The 22023-nt window shown below is 46.1% G+C and overlaps 1 protein-coding gene, 1 long non-coding RNA gene and 1 pseudogene across 2 annotated transcripts in view; 2 read left to right on the forward strand and 1 right to left on the reverse strand.

Moving 5' to 3' along the window:
- LOC125963562 (uncharacterized) overlaps window positions 1-22023 on the reverse strand; it is a 22406-nt gene continuing 383 nt past the window's right edge. The window contains exons 2-3 of the long non-coding RNA XR_007475688.1: window positions 18215-18314; window positions 1-1314 (exon numbers count right to left, since the gene is read on the reverse strand). This is a non-coding gene — a long non-coding RNA (uncharacterized LOC125963562). The remainder of the gene's footprint in view (window positions 1315-18214; window positions 18315-22023) is intronic.
- Window positions 8909-10374, forward strand: LOC101285291 (calpain small subunit 1-like; annotated as a pseudogene).
- Window positions 21867-22023, forward strand: part of LGALS3 (galectin 3) — a 16538-nt gene continuing 16381 nt past the window's right edge. Inside the window, exon 1 of the mRNA XM_004279328.4 lies at window positions 21867-22000. The gene's annotated coding sequence lies outside the window, so the exon portion shown is untranslated. The remainder of the gene's footprint in view (window positions 22001-22023) is intronic.

Consider the following 22023-nt stretch of genomic DNA (forward strand, 5'->3'; position numbering starts at 1 on the left):
CTTCACAGAGCATCGAGCTGATCTCCCTGTGCTACGCAGCAGCTTCCCACTAGCCATCCATTTTACATTTGGTAGTGATTATATGTCAATGTTACTCTCTCACTTCGTCCCAGCTTCCCCTTTCTCCCCGTGTCCTCAAGTCCATTCTCTATGTCTGTGTCTTTATTCCTGCCCTGCCACTAGGTTTATCAGTACCATTTTTTAAGATTCCATATATGTGGCACATAAACTTTTGCTGACAAGTTTATGAGCAAATCCTGGGATAGAGTTTCTTGGGCCCTCCCTGCTTCTCTCTCTTCTCCCTCTCTCTTTCAGCCAATAGGACTTTGAAGTATAATTTACCTACAGTCAAATGCACAATTCTTAGGTATACAGCTCATGAATTTTCATACATATATACTCCATATAACCGCCACCCATATCAAGATATAGACAATGTCCAGCACTGCAGAGAGTCCCCTTATGCCCTTTCAAGTCACTGGCACCCTTCCCCCATCACCATCTGACTCTACCACCATAGACTAGTCAGTCATGTACCACTGATTAGGAAGGTTATGGGTCTGCACTGACCTTTTATGTCTGTTCCTGTAACAAAGTTCTCCAAAATGCAGCACTCAGTCACACCAGACTCAGAAGCATCTATTTGGTCCCTGCTCCTGTCAGGCCTCAGTGATCTTTCACAAGTGAATGCGTAACCTGTCACCTGGCTCTACTGCTTATAAAAAGTGTTGGGTAGTTCATGACTGACTTTTGTATCCTGGACAAGAAATTCAATAGTCTTAATTATGATTATCTGGAAATTTTTAAATGTTCTAGTACTCCTTTTTTCAAATTTCTGGATCAGTTTTAATAACAGGTGATAAGGCAAGCTGTTTTTGTTTTGTTTTCTAATAAATATTTGTTTACTCTTTGCAACTAAAATAATGTATAGAAGTAAATTAAATGCTGAGCTTATGTAAGATTGCAATGGTCATACCTATATTAATTGTTCCAAATTTGGTATTCATCAAGACAATAATTTTTCCTCATAGATTAACTTTACAAGAAGTGAATGTTAAATAAGTTTTAACTTTAAATGTATACAAAAAAATTATTTAAACATTAAAAAAAATTAAGGTTCATATAAGATTTGTCTGAAAAAGTTATAATACTAAAAATTTGCAACCCACATCCTGGGACAAAATATTTCTGGACATAGAAACTTGATGGCCCTTAAAGTAGCTGGATTTTCTCTTCTTGACATGCGGCTGATCTCAGGCTTACATTCTTCTGGACCGCCCTTGTTCTTTTCCTATCCAGCTTGAAGTGATTTCTCTATTTGTGGGAGCAGTGGAAACAAGGTAGTTAATATTCTACCACTTTCACCAGGAGAACCCTACCAGTCCCCTTCCATGTAAGCCTGGTTTTTGAAAGCCCCTTTTGGAGAGTGTGTGTACGTGTGTGTGTGTGTGTGTGTGTGTGTGTGTGTGTGTGTTATTAACAGCATTAGGGATTGCTGTTCTTATTCTGTGTAAGTGAGAAGTATTTTTCTATTCTTAAAAAAAAAATAGTGAGACCGTTCTCAAAAGTCATTTCCTGAAATAAAGTGGGGAGGGAAGGCATGGGCGTGAGGGCAGTGAGTCATCAGAAGGCAGCTTGGGGAGAGCACGGGGTTGCTGGCGTGAGCTTTGCTTAATCCTGCACAAGCCTTGCTTAATCCTGCACAAGCCTCTCCTATCAGTGAGCTGAGCAGGATATCAGGCCCTTCTGATGTGAGAAGAGGGCCTCGTGAGAGGTCCAGAGGGGGCTGATGTACAGGATGGTGGGCAGCTGGGGGCAGCTGGAGGTACAGGGGGAAGGCAGACAGACAGGTCCTGGGATTTCGGCGGGGGCCACTCAGCTGCTGGAAAATGAGGCTCACAGAGTTGCTTGGACTGTGTGAATCTGGACTTAGGATAGACCGAGCCGTAACACTTGGTTAGGTAACACACACTTCAGGCACCCTACACAGGGATGTGAACTGGATCATGGGAAAAGGCAAGACTTCGAAGTGCAGGAGGGCAGAGGGAGCATAAGGGGGCAACTCTACAATCTGCGCACCAGCCTGCGGCCCTGAGAGGAATCACGGGGCTCCCAACTTGGACTTGATTCAAGCAATTGCAGAGAAGGGCCAAAGGGCAACCAAGAGGCCCTAACCAGAGGAAAAACTGAGAAGGAAGTTCTGAAAGAGGTTGCAGAATCCATGGTTGGGCAACTAGGGGAACCCAGTTCTGCTCCCAGCTAAAACTGGAGATCATGACTCTAGCAGCTGACACTGTAGGTGGTGGGTGAGTGGGAGGATGATATTCTAGATAAAACCTAACTGACAGGGGCTTCCCTGGTGGCGCAGTGGTTAAGAATCTGCCTGCCAATGCAGGGGACACGGGTTCGAGGCCTGGTCCGGGAAGATCCCACATGCCGCAGAGCAACGAAGCCCGTGCGCCACAACTACTGAAGCCCGCATGCCTAGAGACTGTGCTCTGCAACAAGAGAGGCCACCACAATGAGAAGCCTGCGCACTGCAACGAAGAGTAGCCCCGCTCTCCGCAGCCAAAAAAAAAAAAAAAAAAAAACTGACAAGTCCCACTAGAGCTTTGAAGAAGGAATTAGGAAAGAGGGACCACGAGTTGCCTAGTCCCACTTGTATCAAATTTAGAGTAAGTCCCACATGACCAGTGACTTAGTCTAAGTATTTTTGTCTAAGGTTTTTTAAAAAAATTAATTTATTTTTATTTTTGGCTGTGTTGGGTCTTCTTTGCTGCGCACAGGCTTTCTCTAGTTGCGGCGAGCGGGGGCTACTCTTCGTTGCGGTGCCGCACGCTTCTCACTGCAGTGGCTTCTCTTGTTGCACAGCACAGGCTCTAGGCACACAGGCTTCAGTAGTTGTGGCACACGGGCACAGTAGTTGTGGCTCACAGGCTCTAAAGCGCAGGCTCAGTAGTTGTGGTGCACAGGCTTAGTTGCTCCGTGGCATGTGGGATCTTCCCAGATCAGGGCTCGAACCCATGTCTCCTGCATTGGCAGACAGATTCTTAACCACTGTGCCACCAGGGAAGCTGCTCAACTGCTCTGTCATTTGCTACCTTTGCTATCTTCTATTTCTCAATAATTAGGAGTGCATTGCAGTGAATAACAGTGGTCAAAAAATCAGACTGCCTGGCTTCATACTCTAGCTCTGCCACTTATTAACTGTGTGGTCTTGGCCAAGTTTTTTTGTTTTTATTTTTGTTTTTGTTTTCAGCCAAGTTTTTTTTTAATGTCCCTGAGTTTCTATTTCTTTAATTGTGAAGCAGAAATATTGATAGAAACAACTCATGACATAAATGTGATTAAATCAAATGTAGAGCCTTTGGCACAGGGTAAGGGTTCAATAAACATTTACCCATTGTGGTGATGAGGCTAGAAATAATAGCACTAGGAGTAATGATAGCGACAAACCAAATGGCAGTCAGGGACTTGTTTCAGGGATGGGAGAGTGGAAGAGAAGTTGGGAGTGGTGCCAAGGTTTGGGCTTCCTTCCGTGGTTAATCTCTGGGCACCTCATCATCCCAGGTTGGTTCCCTTAAGCCTGCACATAGCTCTGGAAATCCTCCTTTCCTTCAGTCTCTACTTTGGAACCATGACAGTGGATTCCTTCTACTGCTGGGACCTGACTGATCCAGTACCTGACGGTGGTTGTGTGTCTTTCCATCAGTCTTTTGTGCTAGTACTCAAACCAGCCCCTTCTTCCAACTTCCCCCCTTGGCTGTGGGTAACAGCATATGACTTTCAGTCATCCCTGACTGGTTCTTCCCTCTCCCTGAGCCCCCCACAATGCAACATCCTGAGACCCTACATTCCCACCTCACAGAATACCTCACGTCCTCCCCTCATCTCTCTTCCCATGGCTTCTCCTTCCCATTCAGGTCCTTCTTACTGCCCCCTTGGGCTATGACAAGAGCATCCTAACTAGACTCACAGCCTCCAGTTTCCTCCTCCGCACCCCTAATTCAGCCTCTGATTTGTCATCAGATTAGTCTTCCTAACTCTGGGGCTTTCAAAATTTTTTGGCCATGACTCACAATAAGAAATATATTTTAGGGACTTCCTGCGTGGCTCAGTGGTGAAGAATCCTCCTGCCAATACAGGGGACCCAGGTTCGAACCCTGCTCCAGGAGGATCCCTCCACATGCCGTGGAGCAACTAAGTCCGTGTACCACAACTACTGATCCTGTGCCCTAGAGCCCGTGAGCCACAACTACTGAGCCCTCGTGCTGCAACTGCTGAAGCCCGCCCGCCTAGAACCCGTGCTCCACAACAAGAGAAGCCACCGCAATGAGAAGCCCGCGTACCGCAATGAAGAGTGGCCCCCGCTCACCGCAACTAGGAAAAAGCCCATGTGCAGCAACAGAGACCCAGTGCAGCCAAAAATAAATAAATAAATAAATTAATTAATTAAAAATATATATATATATTTTTTTACCTCACAACCCAGTACACACACACAAAACACACAAAACAATACTGCACTCTGATATTTTTTTTATCGTGAGACCCACAGAATTGAATTTGTGAGCCACTAATGGATCATATCTCACAGTCTGGAAACACTGCCCCCCACAGAGCTTTAATCACGTCACTACCCCAGTGAAAGATGTCAGTAGTCCCCATCATTGACTGAATTTAGTACAAGTTGTTTGACCTGGCATCAAAGGCTTCTTCTATAGGATGCCCTCAATTTGTCTGCCTAAACATTTCTCTCCCTACCTCCATTTATGTCATTTTAACCTCTCTGAGCTTTTGTGGTCTAATATATAGAATAAGAACAAAAATATTTCTCCAGCATGAAGGCCAGGGGTAGACCAGATGATACGTTAAGTTTCCTCTTTAAGGGCTATAATTCTGGGATTGTAAGTGCCCAATATCCAGTAACCAAACATATCTCCTCTCTGGTCTCCATACACTCCCAGATCTATGTCATCTATGTTCCTATTGCCCCCTTTAGCCATCTTCCTCCATCTCCCTCTATTTTCCTATGTTGAAATCCCATCAAAGTCTAGCAAGGGCAAAGGACACGGGAAGGAAGGATCAGAACATACTCAAGCAATGCAATTAGTCCCCTAAGAGTGGAGCCACTAAGGCTGGTATGTTACACACAGGTGAGAAGAAAGATGAGACTAAAGAGGTGGGCTAGGCTAGATTATGCCAAACCGAGACCCTCAGGCTGAGATTTCATCTTAATTTAGAGGTCATGGGGAGTCACTGAGAGTTTCTGAACAGGTGTGATATGACCAAAGGTGAGGTTTAAGAAAACTGATTTGCCTGGAGCTGGGGCATCAGAGGTTTTTCAGTAGTAAAATTGACATAGCCTAGATGTAGTTGGTCTCGTGACAGGCCGGGTCAGGGATGGATCCCAGAAATTCAGGCAGGCCGCATCAAGGAGGTTCAGCTTTGGCCACAGATAAGCATCCTGGAGAGCCCAAGGAACATGGTGTCTAGTTCTAAGGAGCAGACCTGAGCAGAGGGCCAACAAGGTGCCTGGCTTCCACCAGCTCTGGCAACACAGTGCAGGGGCCCAGCCAAGAATTGGGACTCAGGGGCAGGAGGCCAGTCCTTGACAGGGCTGGTGAGAGCAAAGCTTCTGGCAAAAAAAGAAGAGGAACCACACCCTTTCCTCAGATCCTGTATGTGACAGTTTCTCTGCCAAGCACTTTTGCACACTGGTCTATCGGACTCCAAAGCCTGAAGTGTGAATGACACCAAACTGCTCCCAATGTCTCTGAGGACAAGAAGCGAATTCTCTCTCCTCCTGTGACCTGGCAGTGCTTGTACAGAGTAAGCCTAGATAAATATTTGTTGGATCGAACTGAAAAGAGATGATCATTCCTATCACCCCATGGATATTGCTGCTGGTTCGTCTATCTTGACTGGTGATTCTTGGTGTCCTGGGCCTTACACTGTTTAACTGAAAGAGCCTGAATACCAAAGCTCTGTGGAGGATTATACTGCTACTCTGAATTCATTAACCTAAATGTATTTCTGGATGAAAGGCTTCAGGTGTGGCTTTAACGACTGACTATGTGTGAACAGCCAAGGGAGAAATGAGCGTTAGTGTCGTCTTTCATCCCAAAGGCTTTGCGGGGCAGTGAGAGCTCAGCTCTGCAGCAAAACATGAACTATAAATCATCATGAGATTTGTCTCCCCTCGTGCAGTGGGAGAAACCTGCACTATCATTATGTCTCTTTTCACGTGCCCTCTTCCAGATATATCTTGGTCTCCCCACCACCCAAGGTGCTCAGTAGATGGGTGGAGCCATTCGAGGAGCAACCGGGGTTGGGAGGAAGCTGAGTCTTGTGCTAGAGCTGTTGGGCTCACTGCAGCTCTGGCAGCCCTGGCAGGGGTGGTAGCAGCTGGCTGTGTTCCCTTGGGAGCAGTACATTCTCAGGGGGCGAACAGGAGATATATGACTGCCAGGAAAAGGGTGTAGAACTGTTTCTCTTGGTAAACTGTCCATAATCGTGTATTATTCAGACTCCCTGCCTCCTAGTTATTCAGTCAACACTTACTTACTAACAGCCCCTGTTAGTAAGAGCAAGAAAGCAGAGTGAAGGCAGGTCAATTCCATCTTTGAGGCTCCTAGGATATTTAAAAAATGAACAATGGCTAAATAAGATTTTAAGTCATAGTAAGTTTTAATGTTTGTGTATTTAAAATTGTATGATGAATACTGTCTTCTTTCCCTCCTGTAACTACAGCTTTGTGTCTGAATTCATAACCTCATTTGCAGGTAGTGCAGAAGTCCAAATTTGAGGCTCTTATGAATATGGGAACTGGATCTCTTGCCCTTAAACCCCCAGGCCTCCTGCCTTGTTGCCTACCAGGCCCAGGTGCACGGAGGACTGAACCACAGTTCATATGGCTTTGACTAACATCAGACCGTCCACTGCATCCATTCAACCACAGAGGCTCCCTTTGACTTCAAGTCTGGAGCTGTGAACTGCCCTGAGGGGCTACACCCAGATGCAAGACTCTGTCCTTGTCTGAAGCACGTCTCCTGGGTCATGAGAGTCTCTACTGCCAACTCAATGCAAGCCAATAAACCATGCTACTTGGCTTGAGTTTTATCTATGTTTTCCTCACATGCACTTAAGCTGTGAGGACGCCCTATTTCTAAATGCTTGGACACACTCACCTGTAGCAACAGGAGACGAAGGGATTCCCCAGAGAGGCTCTTATGCTTAGGCACATGACACATACCTCTAAACCCACTGAGCCAGGAATAGGAGGTACCCTGATGTCCAAACACAGAAACACATGATTTGATGTCATTGTGATAATATGAGGAACCACCAAGCATCCTCTTTTAAAACACAGCCAAAGGGACCTAACCCAAAACATTAACACATCTACTCCGTAAGATTTTGGCTTTAGGGAACGATGGTCAGAGGGACCCATTTCTTTGGGATGGCTGAATCTGCCTCTTATCCAGCTTTGCGAGGACCCACCCTGGGGGCTCCTACAAGGCCAACTGACCTCCGACTCAAAACCATGTTGGATTTTCCTCACTCTGACCTTTCCTCTAAGAATCTCAAATCTGTTTCGAGAGAATTAAGGAGTTAGCAACCAACCTGTACAGTCCCCATAAAAAAAAACAGGGGTTCTGTCTCTTCAAGAAGTGGGAAATCTGAGGCCCTAGGGCCTGTTCTGTGTCCTGGGGTGGCAGACCTGATTCCTGCCCCAGAGTTCACTGACAGTTGAAAATATAATGAGGTGGTGAGGAACGGGGAGTGACACAGTTAGAGAGAGCTGTCTAAAGATCTCAGTAACCTGGAAACTACTGACGTGTAAAAGTGCCTACTGTTCCGAAAAAGCAGATAAGCAGATGAGAAAGAGCAGAAGGAATAACATAGACTCTATAGTATCATTAAAGGAATAAAAATGTTTTTTACAAACCTCATCTTAATTATAAGGAGGTACAAATATAATGACGAAGCTGCAAGAATTATGATTTTTTTTGGCAAAAAGCTATGCAATTTTGGGGCTTCCCTGGTGGCGCAGTGGTTAAGAATCCACCTGCCAATGCAGGGGACACAAGTTCGATCCCTGGTCTAGGAAGATCCCACATGCCGCGGAGCAACGAAGCCCGTGCGCCACAACTACTGAGCCTGTGCTCTAGAGCCTGTGAGCCACAACTAATGAGCCCGTGTGCCACAACTACTGAAGCCTGTGTGCCTAGAGCCCGTGCTCCACAACTAGAGAAGCCACCGCAATGAGAAGCCCGCACACCGCAACAAAGAGTAGCCCCCGCTCGTCACAACTAGAGAAAGCCCGTGCGCAGCAACGAAGATCCAACACAGCCAAAAATAAATAAATTAAATAAATAAATTTATTTTTTAAAAAAAGCTATGCAATTTTGTTTCCTCACAGGCTATGTCAAAGGGAAAACACTGAAAAAAAATTTTTTAATCCCAAAGGGAAAAAAAGACACAAGTGGAAGAAACACTTTTTTCCCAGACCTGATCGCACTTACATTTGAAAAAATAGTGCACCTGTATTTATTTTAGAAAGTTTCCACCTATCAGAGAAATGCTAGAAGACAAAGCTGGTTATTCTATGTTTGTCTGGGTGTTATCTCTTGAAAGAAAAGTATAAAAGAAGTACCATATCCATCGTTACTCACTGAGCCTTAGAAATACTTAGTCACATCACTTTTAGTGTGCATTTCTAAAGGAAATATTGACTGTTGCCTTTCTTTCTTTGTCTTTAAGAGTGAAAATTCTGGTATAGCTTTTATATGAATTCTGGTGGATTTGATCATAACTGGACCACCAGTTTCTCTGCCCACACCTGCACTCTTCATCACCTTCTTTATTACCAGTTAAAATGATTGTCTCGGGGCCTGGAGGAAGAGGCTTGTCCGGTAAGAACAGAATGGGTGAGGCGTCTGCACAGTACAACCCAGAGCCCCCGCCCCCTCGCACCCAATACTCCAACATCCAGGCCAATGAGAGTGAGAAGGCCCGGCAGTTCCGGAGGCTCTTTGCCCAGCTGGCTGGAGAGGACATGGAGGTCAGTGCCACAGATCTTGTGAACATTCTCAACAAAGTCGTGACCCGACATCCTGATCTGAAGACTGATGGTTTTGGCATTGACACATGTCGCAGCATGGTGGACGTTATGGATAGTGACACGACCGGCAAGCTGGGCTTCAAGGAATTCACGTAGTTGTGGAACAACATCAAAAAGTGGCAGGCCATATACAAACAGTTTGACATTGACTGTTCAGGGACCATTGGCAGCAGTGAGCTCCCAGGGGCCTTTGAGGCAGCAGGATTCCTCCTGAATGAGCATCTCTACAACATGATCATCCGACGCTACTCAGATGAGGGAGGGAACACTGATTTTGACAACTTCATCAGCTGCCTGGTCAGACTGGATGCGATGTTCCGTGCCTTCAAATCTCTTGACAAAGATGGCACTGGACAAACCCAGGTGAACACCCAGGAGTGGCTGCAGCTGACCATGTATTCCTGAACGGGAGTCACAGACCTGCCCCCTTGTCTCCTCGCTGTAGGAGTCACCTTGGACTCTTCGGTCTCCCCCAGGGCTGATCCTGTTTGCAGTCACATCTTCATGGCTCCTGCTGACCCACGGGCCTTTCTGTTCTCCCAGCCCTTGGCACCCGGATTCTCAGTCAACAGCCAGGGCCCAACATGCTTCAACACACCCTGCCCCAGCACACCCATCTCACATCTACTCCATAACCCCTCTCTTGCATCTGTGCCAAGCCCAACATTTGTGTTGCTTGCACACCCCAAGGGCCCTTCTCTCAGTTCTGGGAGGATCACTCCAGTCCCTACACACCCTGGCACACCCATCCAGTTACCATCCAGGCAGCTGAACTCCAGGCCATAACAGGTCACATGCCCCAGTGCCTTTGTCTGTATTCTGCTCCCAGCCTGCCAGGCCCAGGAGGAAATAAATGCACCCTAGTTGCTGCTCTCTCTGAAAAAAAAACAAAAAAAAAGATTGTCTCCACCACTTGCTATCAAGAATATTAGTCCTAGTGACTCCTTCCTTCATGTCTAAGAAAAGGGGATGCTATTTAACCATTTATTCACTTTATTCAACATGTATTCATTCAGTGCCTGGTGGTGTTTTTTTTTTAAAGACCATTTTAATTTTCATTTATTTTTTAATTAATCTTATTTACTTTTGGCTGCGTTGGGTCTTCGTTGCTGTGCACGGGCTTTCTCTAGTTGCAGCAAGCGGGGGCTACTCTTTGTTGCAGTGCAGGGGCTTCTCATTGCGGTGACTTCTCTTGTTGTGGAGCACGGGCTCTAGGCACGTGGGCTTCAGTAGTTGTGGCGCACGGGTTCAGTAGTTGTGGCTTGCAGGCTCTGAGCACAGGCTCAGTAGTTGTGGCGCACGGGCTTCGTTGCTCCACGGCATGTGGGATCTTCCCGGACCAGGGCTTGAACCCATGTGCCCTGCATTGGCAGGCGGATTCTTAACCACTGTGCCACCAGGGAAGTCCCAGTGCCTGATGTTTCCCTGGGCACTGGGGATAAAGTAATGACCGAAAAAAGACAGAGCCTTGGACTGGTGGTCAGAATCACACCAATAGATGTAAATTACACTCTGTGATAAGTGCTTATCTTTCCAAGAGGAAATTCTCCCTGTTCTTAATTTGTCCCTTTTGCCTCCTTGTATCCCAGCTGCTTCCCCTCTCCAACATCAATCTCATCCACCTTCTTCCCTGTCAGCAACGTGCTCTGGTTCTTCCCTTTTACCCTGCCTCCAAACATCTTGACAGAATAGTTTTATATTCCTCACCTTCTTTTCAGCCAGCAAACCATGTAAGTTGGTTTCCGTCCACCCCACTCTACTGAAATGCTCTCTCAAGGTTGGCAACAAGGATCCCACCATTACAAATCCTCATCGCAGCTTCATCGTGGCTCTGGCATCGTGGTCCTCTCCCAGGACCTAACACCCCAACTACCTCCATCTGCGAACGTTCTTCCCTACCAGACGGTGCTCTCTTCTTTCTCCTTACACTGCCAAGCCACTGGTGTTCCCAGGGTTCTGTCCTCAGCCCTCTCTGTCTTCTCTCCAATCTGGGAGATGCCATTCACTTTCCAAGCGTCAGTGACACTCTCTTTAATCACAGCTCCAGTTTGGGTCTCTCCTGGGCTCAGATCCATATTTCCATCTCAGCCTTTACTCTTGGATGCCCTGTTGAACTTCAGATCTAAGGATGTGCAAAACAAAATTCATGGTTTTCCCTCCCACCCTGCTTCTCCATTTCTATCACAATCAATAATATCATTTTCCCTTCAGGCACCCAAGTCAGAAGCCTCCAAGTTATCTGTGATCACACTTTCCTCCTCATTCAGGCATTGTATCTGCCATTGAGCTCTACACCCAGAATGTCTATCCCAACAAGGGATGGCAAGTAGGTTTCACCTAATGTACCGACTCTAACCAGTTAGTAGTGGCTGCCTGGAGGAGCACTACTGTGTTGGGAAGGATGCTGAGGCAGCTTGTGGCCTAACCAAGAGAAAGCACCGTGATCAGCTATCGGTTCTGCTTTGGGTGGTGGTACACATGCCAGGTATTTGCCATCCAGCTCTAAACCTTCCCTGGTGAACAAATGAGATCACCCTTCACCGTTCCCATTACCCCTGCTCTGGATACTCTCTTAAAACGTATTACAGGGCTTCCCTGGTGGCGCAGTGAGAGTCCACCTGCCGATGCAGGGGACGCGGGTTCGTGCCCCGGTCTGGGAAGATCCCACACGCCGCAGAGCGGCTGGGCCCGTGAGCCATGGCCGCTGAGCCTGCGCATCCGGAGCCTGTGTTCCGCAACGGGAGAGGCCACAACAGTGAGAGGCCCGCGTACCGCAAAAACAAAAATACAAAAAAAATGTATTACAATAGTCTCTGGGGGTTGCCTCCTTTCAGTCTCTCTCTTCTCCACATCATCAATCATCCAGACCTTGGTTTAGCTCTCCGAAGCAAAGATCTATCTATTCATGCCTGTTTAGAAAGGCTCCCTCATACCAGAATAAAGCATACAGCATTAAAGGCCATTTAGACTCTAACTACAGCACACCTACCTACTGCCATATGCCCTGTGCCTCCCAGATCAGGCAGTATAGCATCGTGGTTCACGGAACAGACTTGAGACTGCCCTGCCCGGTTTCAAACTTCAACTCTGCCACTTTGGTTGTGTGACCCTGAGCGAGTTATTTGACTCTGTGCCTCAGTGTCCTCATCGGCAAAATGAGGAGAATAATCCTACTGAGCTCATAGGGATGAAATGAGTTAAAGGATAGAAAACACTAGAAGAGCTCCTGGCATGTGATAAACCCAATATAAACATTGACTCCTATCACTGCTACTACGCCTGGCACATTTACCCCAGTGACTTTGGCCAAGTTGTTTCCACTGACCCTGCCCCACCTTTCCCCACTCCCAGGAAGAACACATGTTCCTTGCTCTGTCCTCCCCCAGAATGTGTCATACTCCTCAACTCCAGCACTTATCACAGTGTACTGTACTTAGTTGTGCTTTTTGTTTTTTTGGCCGAGCACAGCATGTGGGATCTTAGCTCCCCAACCATGGATCGAACCTGTGCCCCCTGCAGTGGAAGGACGGAGTCTTAACAACTGGACCCCCAGGGAAGTCCCTGTACTTAATTTTTCTTTTTTTTTTTTTTTTTGCAGTACGCGGGCCTCTCACTGTTGTGGCCTCTCCCGTTGCGGAGCACAGGCTCCGGACGTGCAGGCCCAGCGGCCATGGCTCACGGGCCCAGCCGCTCCGCGGCATGTGGGATCTTCCCGGACCGTGGCACAAACCCGTGTACCCTGCATCGGCAGGTGGACTCTCAACCACTGCGCCACCAGGGAAGCCCGCTGTACTTAATTTTTAATGTGTGTGCCTGACCCAATAGTTGGGGGCTCCTTGAGGTCAGGGAAGGTTCATGAGAGAAAGTTTAGAGACGGATGGGTGGGTGTCTTATTTACTTCTATGTCCTCTACTTCTAACATGGTGTCTGGAAAATAGTAGATATGATTACGTCTGAATGACGACATGATGGATGAAGGAAGAAATGAGTTGGCAGAGGCAGAATGAGCACTGGGTAGTGATAACGATTATAGCTGAAACTGTGGTTTATCTACAAGAGAGCTAATAAATAACAGTCAATCTATTGGAATCCTGTATCAGTAGCAGGTATATTTGTTCTTACTTTTACACCAGTGCATCACCAGGAATCGATTACCCAGTTCTGACCTTTTCTTTGGCCCCAGAAAGGGCTTTTATTCACCTAAATGTTATAGTGCACATTCTCATCTCTATAAACACCAACTGCATTCTTCACGGCCCAATTCCAACGTCACCTCCAATTCTATGCTAGATTTAGCACAAACAGAAGCTCCTTATTGGACTGTAAGACCCTTGAGGATCCCATGATCATGGCTATCAGGAGCCTGTCAATCCTGCTCTAACCCTACAGTTAATGATAAAAAGGGATTTGGAGAGCTTTGACTTACCACTTGGATTAGAAAGAATTAGGTCTCTTCTGAAAAGTACTTATCACATCACTGCCTAACACTCTGGGTATGATTCAGAATGTACTTTTTTTTCTTAACATTTTTATTGGAGTATAATTGCTTTACAATGGTGTGTTAGTTTCTGCTTTATAACAAAGTGAATCAGCTATACATATACGTATGTTCCCATATCTCTTCCCTCTTGCATCTCCCTCCCTCCCACCCTCCCTATCCCACCCCTCTAGGTGGTCACAAAGCACCGAGCTGATCTACCTGTGCTATGCAGCTGCTTCCCACTAGCTATCTATTTTACATGTGGTAGTGTATATATGTCCATGCCACTCTCTCACTTTGTCCCAGCCTACCCTTCCCCCTCCCTGTGTCCTCAAGTCCATTCTCTAGTAGGTCTGGGTCTTTATTCCCGTCAGAATGTACTTTTGTAGGCAATAGATTTCCACAGTTTATAGTAAACAGCCAGGCATACTTATATGCCTCTTAGCTTCTCTTCGAGATTTACCACCTTGGTTCTGCCCTTGTGGGTTCAGAGCACATGGCATGCCCTTCAAACATGCAGAGGGGGGAATCCTCCTCCATGTTCTCTTATTTTCTGCACAAACCAGATCTCCCAGTTCATTCCACAGAGATATTTGTTTGCTGACCAGCAGATGCATTGAAAATATGCACAGCACCTTGCCAGTGTGCAGATTGGAAGGACCTGTGGGCAGAAGCCTGTCAACTCTGTTCCACCCCACCCCGCCACAGCCCTGGCAATGTCCAGAGTTCCCTTTGCTCCACAGACGAGATGCTCATCTATAGCGGCTGAAGTGCTTTCCAGCTGGCCTTCTCCTCTTTGCTTCCCCTAACCTAACAGACTGGCAGGTTGGAGAAGACACACACAGAGAGTGTATTGACTGTTCCAGTTTTAGCCAAAGGCTGAGGGAAATCCACGTAAAGCAAGCCTATGTGATTCTGTGCTGGGGGGAGAGGAGGTTGCATAATTTGGGTGTGTATGTATGATTTGGGGAGGGAGAAAAGAAGAGGATAGAATCTGCTGAGGGATAGGTGGGGAGAAAAATGACAGTCCTGGAGAATGCAGCAAGGTGGAGGCCGTGAGTATTTGTTGGGGACGAAGACCAGATAATCGTGAATCTGAGCAAGCCTGGGCTGACAGTGGACAGGCCACCTTGTAGAGAAGGTGTAGCCCAATGCCAAGTTCCCAGAAAAGACCTCCCAAGAGCAGGCTGTCCCCCAGGCCCCTGAGTTGTGGATGGGCGGTGTGAGATTCAGCAGGGAAATCCTGGAACATGAGTCAAATAGCAGCAGCTATGGCAACAACACTGAAAGCCAGTTCTGGTTCAAGTCTTTCTTTCTTTCTTTTTCTTTCTTTTTTTTGGCCATACTGTGTGGCTTGCAGGATCTCAGTTCCCCAACCAGCGACTGAACCCGGGCCCCAGCAGTGAAAGCCCGGAATCCTAACAACTAGGCCACCAGGGAACTCTCCCAATTTTTTTTTTGCGGTACGCGGGCCTCTCACTGTTGTGGCCTCTCCCATTGCGGAGCACAGGCTCTGGACGCGCAGGCTCAGTAGCTGTGGTGCACGGGCTTAGTTGCTCCGCGGCACGTGGGATCTTCCCAGACCAGGGCTCGAACCCGTGTCCCCTAGCATTGGCAGGCAGATTCTCAACCACTGCGCCACCAGGGAAGCCCTCTCTCTTTTCTTTACTCACCCTCTTTGCTCCCTTCTTTGTCTACTCTCCCCTGGCTCTCTCTAACAAAAGCTCCCCTCATTCAGGCGCCCTCAGGATCTTCTGGCATGCCACCAGCTTCCTCAAAGTTCCTCCTCCCCATCCTGGTGAGAGGCCTCTCGCAGGGTCCTTGCTTTCACGGCAGGGTCCTAAAAATCTCTTTATCAGTAGAAATCAGCCAAACTATTGCTCGAGGGCTAATACTGGGCTTGTCCCTTATTTCAAATAGCATAGTGATTTGTATATAGTAGTCACTCAATGATATTTTTATTGATGTTATTAGATTGCTTTTTACACTTATCTTGGAAGAGTTTTATAGGCTTTGGGTAGGGTACTGTTGACTCATTTACTGCATGTATACAAATTATAAATTCCCAGGCACACCTGATCATAGCAAAACCCTTTTGTTAGCTCTAAGGGGCACGGATTTGACACCAAAAAGCGGTGCTTGGGGATGTGCAATTAAGAAAGTGAAGCGAAAAAGATGTCTGACCACATGATGAGCCCACTAAGTAGCAAGGGCATGAGCTTTATCTATCCCTGAAATGACCGAGGATTTTACTGGAAAGAAAGGCAAGAGGGTGACTCATCTCTTGTCTTCATAACGACTGCTTTGGCCATCCCTTTTTCTTATTACCAGAGGCTAGCCCTCTAAGGACAGCGATGACACTCCTCGCCCTGTGGCCTCATGACTCAAAGTCTTAAGATTTACAGCATTTTCTGAAGAGGCAAAGGCCCTTCCTGTCGGCAACTCCTTTTTAATACTCATAGGTTAGTCACTTACTATGGATGATGCTTTCAAGTCAATTGGTTGCCAGGCACCCTCTTCAGAGAAGGGGTTATATTTTCATAAACAATCCCCAGCATACAGTGACTTCTATGTATAAGCCTAGAGGGGGCAGCAATGAAAAAACAGCACCAGCCACTAAGGCACTTTCAAATGCATCCTAAAGGATGCAAGACACCTTCCCAATTCCATCAAGTGAGTCCTTCATGTGCACACTTCCCTCCTATGGTAGAAAGCTGGATGAAAGAATTCATCTTTACACAATGAATTATTTGGTTATTTTAGAGAGGACGGGAATTATTTAGGAACCAGATTATACCTGGTTTCCTCCCTAGTTTACATAAGCCAGTCCCTGCAAGGATTCACTGCTCCGTGTTTGTCTAGATAAGTTGTAAAAGTCAGGACTTCTGTTCTGTTCCTAGACGTGGATGAGCTTGGATAACTGTCACTTTCCCTGACAGTAAAAATGAGATGATAATACTTATGTATGTCTTCCAACAAAAGGATAAGACAAAGTTAAAAGGAGAGTTTACATAATTTGACTTTCCTGTGCAAAATGTACCAAGGAGGGGCTTCCCTGGTGGCTCAGTGGTTGAGAGTCCACCTGCCGACGCAGAGGACATGGGTTCGTGCCCCGGTCCGGGAAGATCCCACATGCCGCGGAGCGGCTGGGCCCGTGAGCCATGGCCGCTGAGCCTGCGCGACTGGAGCCTGTGCTCCGCAAGGGGAGAAGCCACAGCAGTGAGAGGCCCGCATACCGCAAAAAAATTTAAAACGTTTTTTTTTGCTTTTTATTGTTTTGTTTGTTATTTTACAAACATAGCAACCTATTAATTGAATTCTTCATTATTAAAATTTTAATCATTTTAAGAGGCATTAAATAGTTAACTACGAGGGAAAAGCACTGAAAGTGATAAAATCAAACGGCCACAGGGTTTTTCTCCAGTGCTCACACTATGAATTTATTTACTTAGCAAATGTTGAGTGCCTACTATGTGCCTCTTTGATTCATCAGTGAATAATACAGCAAAGAACTCCGCGGTCAGGGAGGGGAGTAGAAGAAAGTCAGGGGGAACCAACAATAGACAGTAGGTACAAGAAATAAATCAATTCTGTAGCATGCTGGAAATTGATAAATACCATGAAGAAAAGAAAAATTAGAGCAGGGTAAAGGGGGACCAGCAGCACGAGGAACTGGGGAACTTTTGAGCTGCAATTTTGAATAAGGTGCTAAAATATTGAATAGTAGACTCCTGGAGAAGGGCCATTCGAGCAAAGACTTGAAGGAGGTGACAGAGTCGGTAATGGGAAGAGAGAGTTTCACATATGGGGACAGCGAGGCAAGGATGCTAAGCTCGGAGTGTGCAGGGATGGAACCGCTGGGGGCCCTTGTGGCCCCAGTGTGTAAGCAAGGGGAGGAGAATAGGAGGGAAGTCAGAGTTAAACTCCAAATATAAATGTTTGCTTCCTTCAACTTTCTTAGGGGCAATACAGCTTTATATATTACATATCCTTCATTATCTGACATCATAAGGCCCACGCAAGCAACATTGTCAGGCTACCTGGGTCACCTTAATGTAATGTCGGAGTTCACAGGAACGTTGCAGTCCATCATGAATCATACATTTTAAAAACATTAATGTATCTTAGTTTTCAGAGTTATTTACAGATACATGGAGTGATAAATATTTATATATCTAAATATATTCTGCAGACATAAAATGTAATTTGGACTTTTCATAAATTTCTACCCTTCGATCCTATTGTATCAGAGATTACACCACGAGGCCACATTTCCATTTTCCACTTTGGTTTACTGAGTGAACTCATTGCCCAAAACACAGAACACATGTAACTATCACCAAGTTACATCACAACTCCCAGTTGGCCAGTTCTAGCGAGGCCTCCTTTGTCCCACTGTGGGACTATGCCTCCCATAGTCCGTTCTGGCACAGAGCAGAGCCCTCTGCAGCCCCTCCCCTGCTCAGTTCACCCCAAAGAAGTAACCTGTGTGGACCCTACTCATGCTAACAAACCAGTGTGCCGGCCACCTCACCTCACTCCCCTACCCCCCACCCCAGCCCCTGGCAGATGCAGCCTCTGCCCGCCCCTTGGGAAATGTCCATTACCTACATGAGGGAACTCCCAGCGCCAGTGGGTCTTCCTGGTGAGAACACCAACGTCGGTCCCAGGAGTCTGCTCTGGAAATCTGCAAAGAGCCAGCAAGTCCTGGGGTGTGTGCAGAAGGGGAAAGGACAGATGCCTTATACCCCAGAGCTGTATTTTGTCACTTGGGCCTTGACGCCACCTCTCAAAAAGCTTTCACAAAGACAGCCCCATCAGCTTCTGGCCCCATTCCTCTCTCCCTGGGGCTCCAGCCCAGCAAAAGAGGCTGGACTGGAATTGGTTTCGACATCCCCTGCCTAGTTCTCTGTCCTTACTCCATTGTCTAGCACCAAGTCCCTTCCTCCTCTAGCCAAAAACCCAAAAGCTCCCAGACACAGGTCAAGCAAATACAGAGGCTTTCTCACATATGCTATCAGCCAGACACAGAATCCCACTATAAGATAGAAAACTGTCCCTCAGAATTGAAACACTGGAATCAAAAGAGCAAGTCTGCTCCTCTGTTCTTTCAGAGATCATTTCACGGTGAGGTCAATTCTTCTTTCCTTTTCTGAATGATCCCCTCCAACTTCTAAATCTACCAATCTTTGGTGGTCTGCTGGCAGTGGCGTTTTCCCTCCCTCCCTCCCTTCCTTCCGTCGTTCATTGGTGTATTCTTTGCCTCAATCTGTGGAATAGCAAATCCCATTTCCAAAGGCTTATTTCTTAGACCCTGACATACTTTCAACTTGATCTGTGTTGTGATCTTGGTCATATCTAATTCTCTATGCCTCAGTTTTTTCATCTTTAAAATAGGGATAAAAATACCTACCTCCCCCCCCATATATGCATGTAAAGCACTAGGTATAATACAAAGCACATAAGAAGTGCTTGATGAATAGTAGCCATTAATATTATCTAAACTTCATTTACATATACACATAAAATGAGATATATTTATGTATAATGGATATATATACATATATATATATATATATATATACATGAAATGATTACCACAATAGTTACCACATCCATCACTTCACATAGTTACCTTTCTGTGTGTGTGTGATGAGAATATTTAAGATCTACTCTCTTAGCAACTTTCAAGTATTGTTAACTATAGTCACCTTGCTATACGTGAGATCCCAGAACGTATTCATCCTGTAACTGGAAGTTTGTGCCCTTTGACCAATATCTCCCCATTTCTCTCATCCCCCAGCCTCTGGCAACCATCAAACTATGTTTCTGTTTCTATGAGTTCAACTTTTTTAGATTCCACATGTGAGTGAGATCATTTCGGTATTTGCCTTTCTCTGACTTACTTCACTGAGCATAATGCCCTCAAGTTTCATCCATGTTGTCACAAATGGCAGAATTTCCTTCCTGCCATTTTTTATGACTGAATAATATTTCACTGTGTGTGTGTGTATGAATGTGTATAGATATAGAGACAGTATATAGCTATAGATATATATCTCACATTTTCTTTATCCCATTCATTCATCCACGGACACTTAGGTTGTTTTCAGGTCTTGGCTATTATAAATAATTTTGCAATGAACATGGGGGAGCAGATATCTCTTCAAGATAGTGATCTGATTTCCTTTGGATATGTACCTAGAAGTGGAATTGCTGGATCATATGGTAGTTCTAGTTTTAAGTTTTTGAGGAACTTCCATACTGTTTCAATTTACATTCCCACTAAAAGTACACAAAGGTTCTCTTTTCTCCATCCACATCATCTCCAACACTTATCTCTTGTCTTTTTGGATAATAGCCATTCTAACAGGCATGAGGTGATACTTCATTGTGGGTTTGATTGGCATTTCCCTGATGATTAGTGACGCTGAGCACCTTTTCATGTACCTGTTGGCCATTTGTATATCTTCTCTGGAAAAGTGTCTGTTTGGTTCCTCTGCCCATTTTTTTTTTTTTTTTCCACCGTAATTCCTCTGCCCATTTTTTAATCAGATTTTTTTTTTAATTGAGTTGTATGAATGAATTCCTTACATATTTTGGATATTAACCTCTTCTTTGGATATATGATTTGCAAATATTTTCTCCAATTCTGTAGGTTGCCTTTTCACTTTGTTGATAGTTTCCTTTGCTGTGCAGAAGCTTTTTATTTATATATTGGCTGCATTTGGTCTTTGTTTCTGCACACGGGCTTTCTCTAGTTGTGGCGAGCAGGAGCTACCCTTAGTCGCGGTGCACGGGTTTCTCACTGTGGTGGCTTCTCTTGTTGCGGAACACGGGCCCTAGAGTGCATGAGCTTCTGTAGTTGTGGCTCGCTGGCTTAGCTGCTCCACGGCAGGTGGGATCTTCCCAAACCAGGGATCGAACCTGTGTCCCCTGCATTGGCAGGCAGATGCTTAACCACTGCGCCACCAGTGAAGTCCCTGTACAGAAGCTTTTTAGTTTGATGTACTCCCACTTTTTACTCTGAGCTTTTATTGCTTGTGCTTTTGGTGTCATATCTTAAAAAATCATTGCTAAAATCAACGTCAAGGAGTTTTCCCCTGTTTTCCTCTAGGAGCTTTATAGTTTCAGGTCTTACATTTAGGTCTTTAATCCATTTTGAGTTAATCTTTTTTTTTTTTGAAGTATAGTTGATTTACAATGTTTCAGTGTACAGCAAAGTGATTCAGTCATATATATATTATTTTTCAGATTCTTTTCCATTATAGGTATTACAAGATATTGAATATAGTTCCCTGTGCTATACAGTAGTTCCTTGTTTTTTATTTTATATATTGTAGTATGTATCTGTTAATCCCAAATTCCTACTTATCCCCCCCTCACTTTCCCCGTTGGTAACCATAAATTTGTTTTCGATGTCTGTGAGTCGAGTTAATTTTTGTGAGTCTGAACTTAAAAAGAAATTCATCTTTGACATCCTTAGCCATTTCACTCAGCTATTACCCAGCTAAATGCTACCAAACAAATACCATTTCTCTTGGAAGCATCACTACTTGTTGTAACAACCTTTTTGGAGCCATAGCTTTATTTTATTTAATTCTTCCCTCCTTTATCAGGACTCTTCCCAATAGGAAGTGATTCATCATTTCAATCATTCATTCATTAAACAAATATTTACCAAACACAGGGTAGATGCTCAGGATGCAGTGGGGAGCAAACAGCAAAACAATTTAGGGCTCCTAGTCTGAGGTGTGGACCCACATCACAGTTCATAAAGGGAATGAAAGCAAGGCCAAGAACATGGAGCATCTCACCTAGCATCTCAGAAAACTGTGACCCACGTCACTGTGCGAAGGCTTTGATGCTGAGAAGGGATTTAGGTAAAGTAAATGCAGAAGGGCTGACAGTGCCTGAGATTCAGGCAGAAAAAGAGTAAACACGGTTAAAGCAAGTAAGCAAGCAAAACTCCCCAAAGAATCACACACAAAAAGCTTCGCAGACTCTCCCTATCTCGGTCTGAGGAGTTAGCAGGTGAATCTGGTGAGAGGGCGGTGAACCCCGATCTCCAGCGGCTGCGGAGAGGACCGACTGGACGCTGCGGGGATGGAGGCCTCGGGTCAGGGTCCCACCCGCCGCTGTTCCGAGTCAGGCGTCTCCTCTGCGCCCTGGAACCGCGGCGCCTGGGCGCCCGGGTGTCCAGCGAGGCCGGGGACTCGCCCCGCCTGGTCCGCAGAGCGAGGCCGTGGGTGGCAGGGGTGGCGGCCCCGCCCCGGGAAAGGCGGGCCTGGCCCGGCGTATTTGAGGCGCAGAGCCGGCCGCCGCCCAGCCTGGACGACAGCACCTCTGCCGAAGCCACCCCCGCAGCGCGCGAGCTAGTGCCGAGGCGTCGGGTGAGTGGCGCGGGGCGCCGGGA

Source organism: Orcinus orca, chromosome 2 (genome assembly GCF_937001465.1).
Source record: "Orcinus orca chromosome 2, mOrcOrc1.1, whole genome shotgun sequence".
Classification (NCBI taxonomy): Eukaryota; Metazoa; Chordata; class Mammalia; order Artiodactyla; family Delphinidae; genus Orcinus; species Orcinus orca.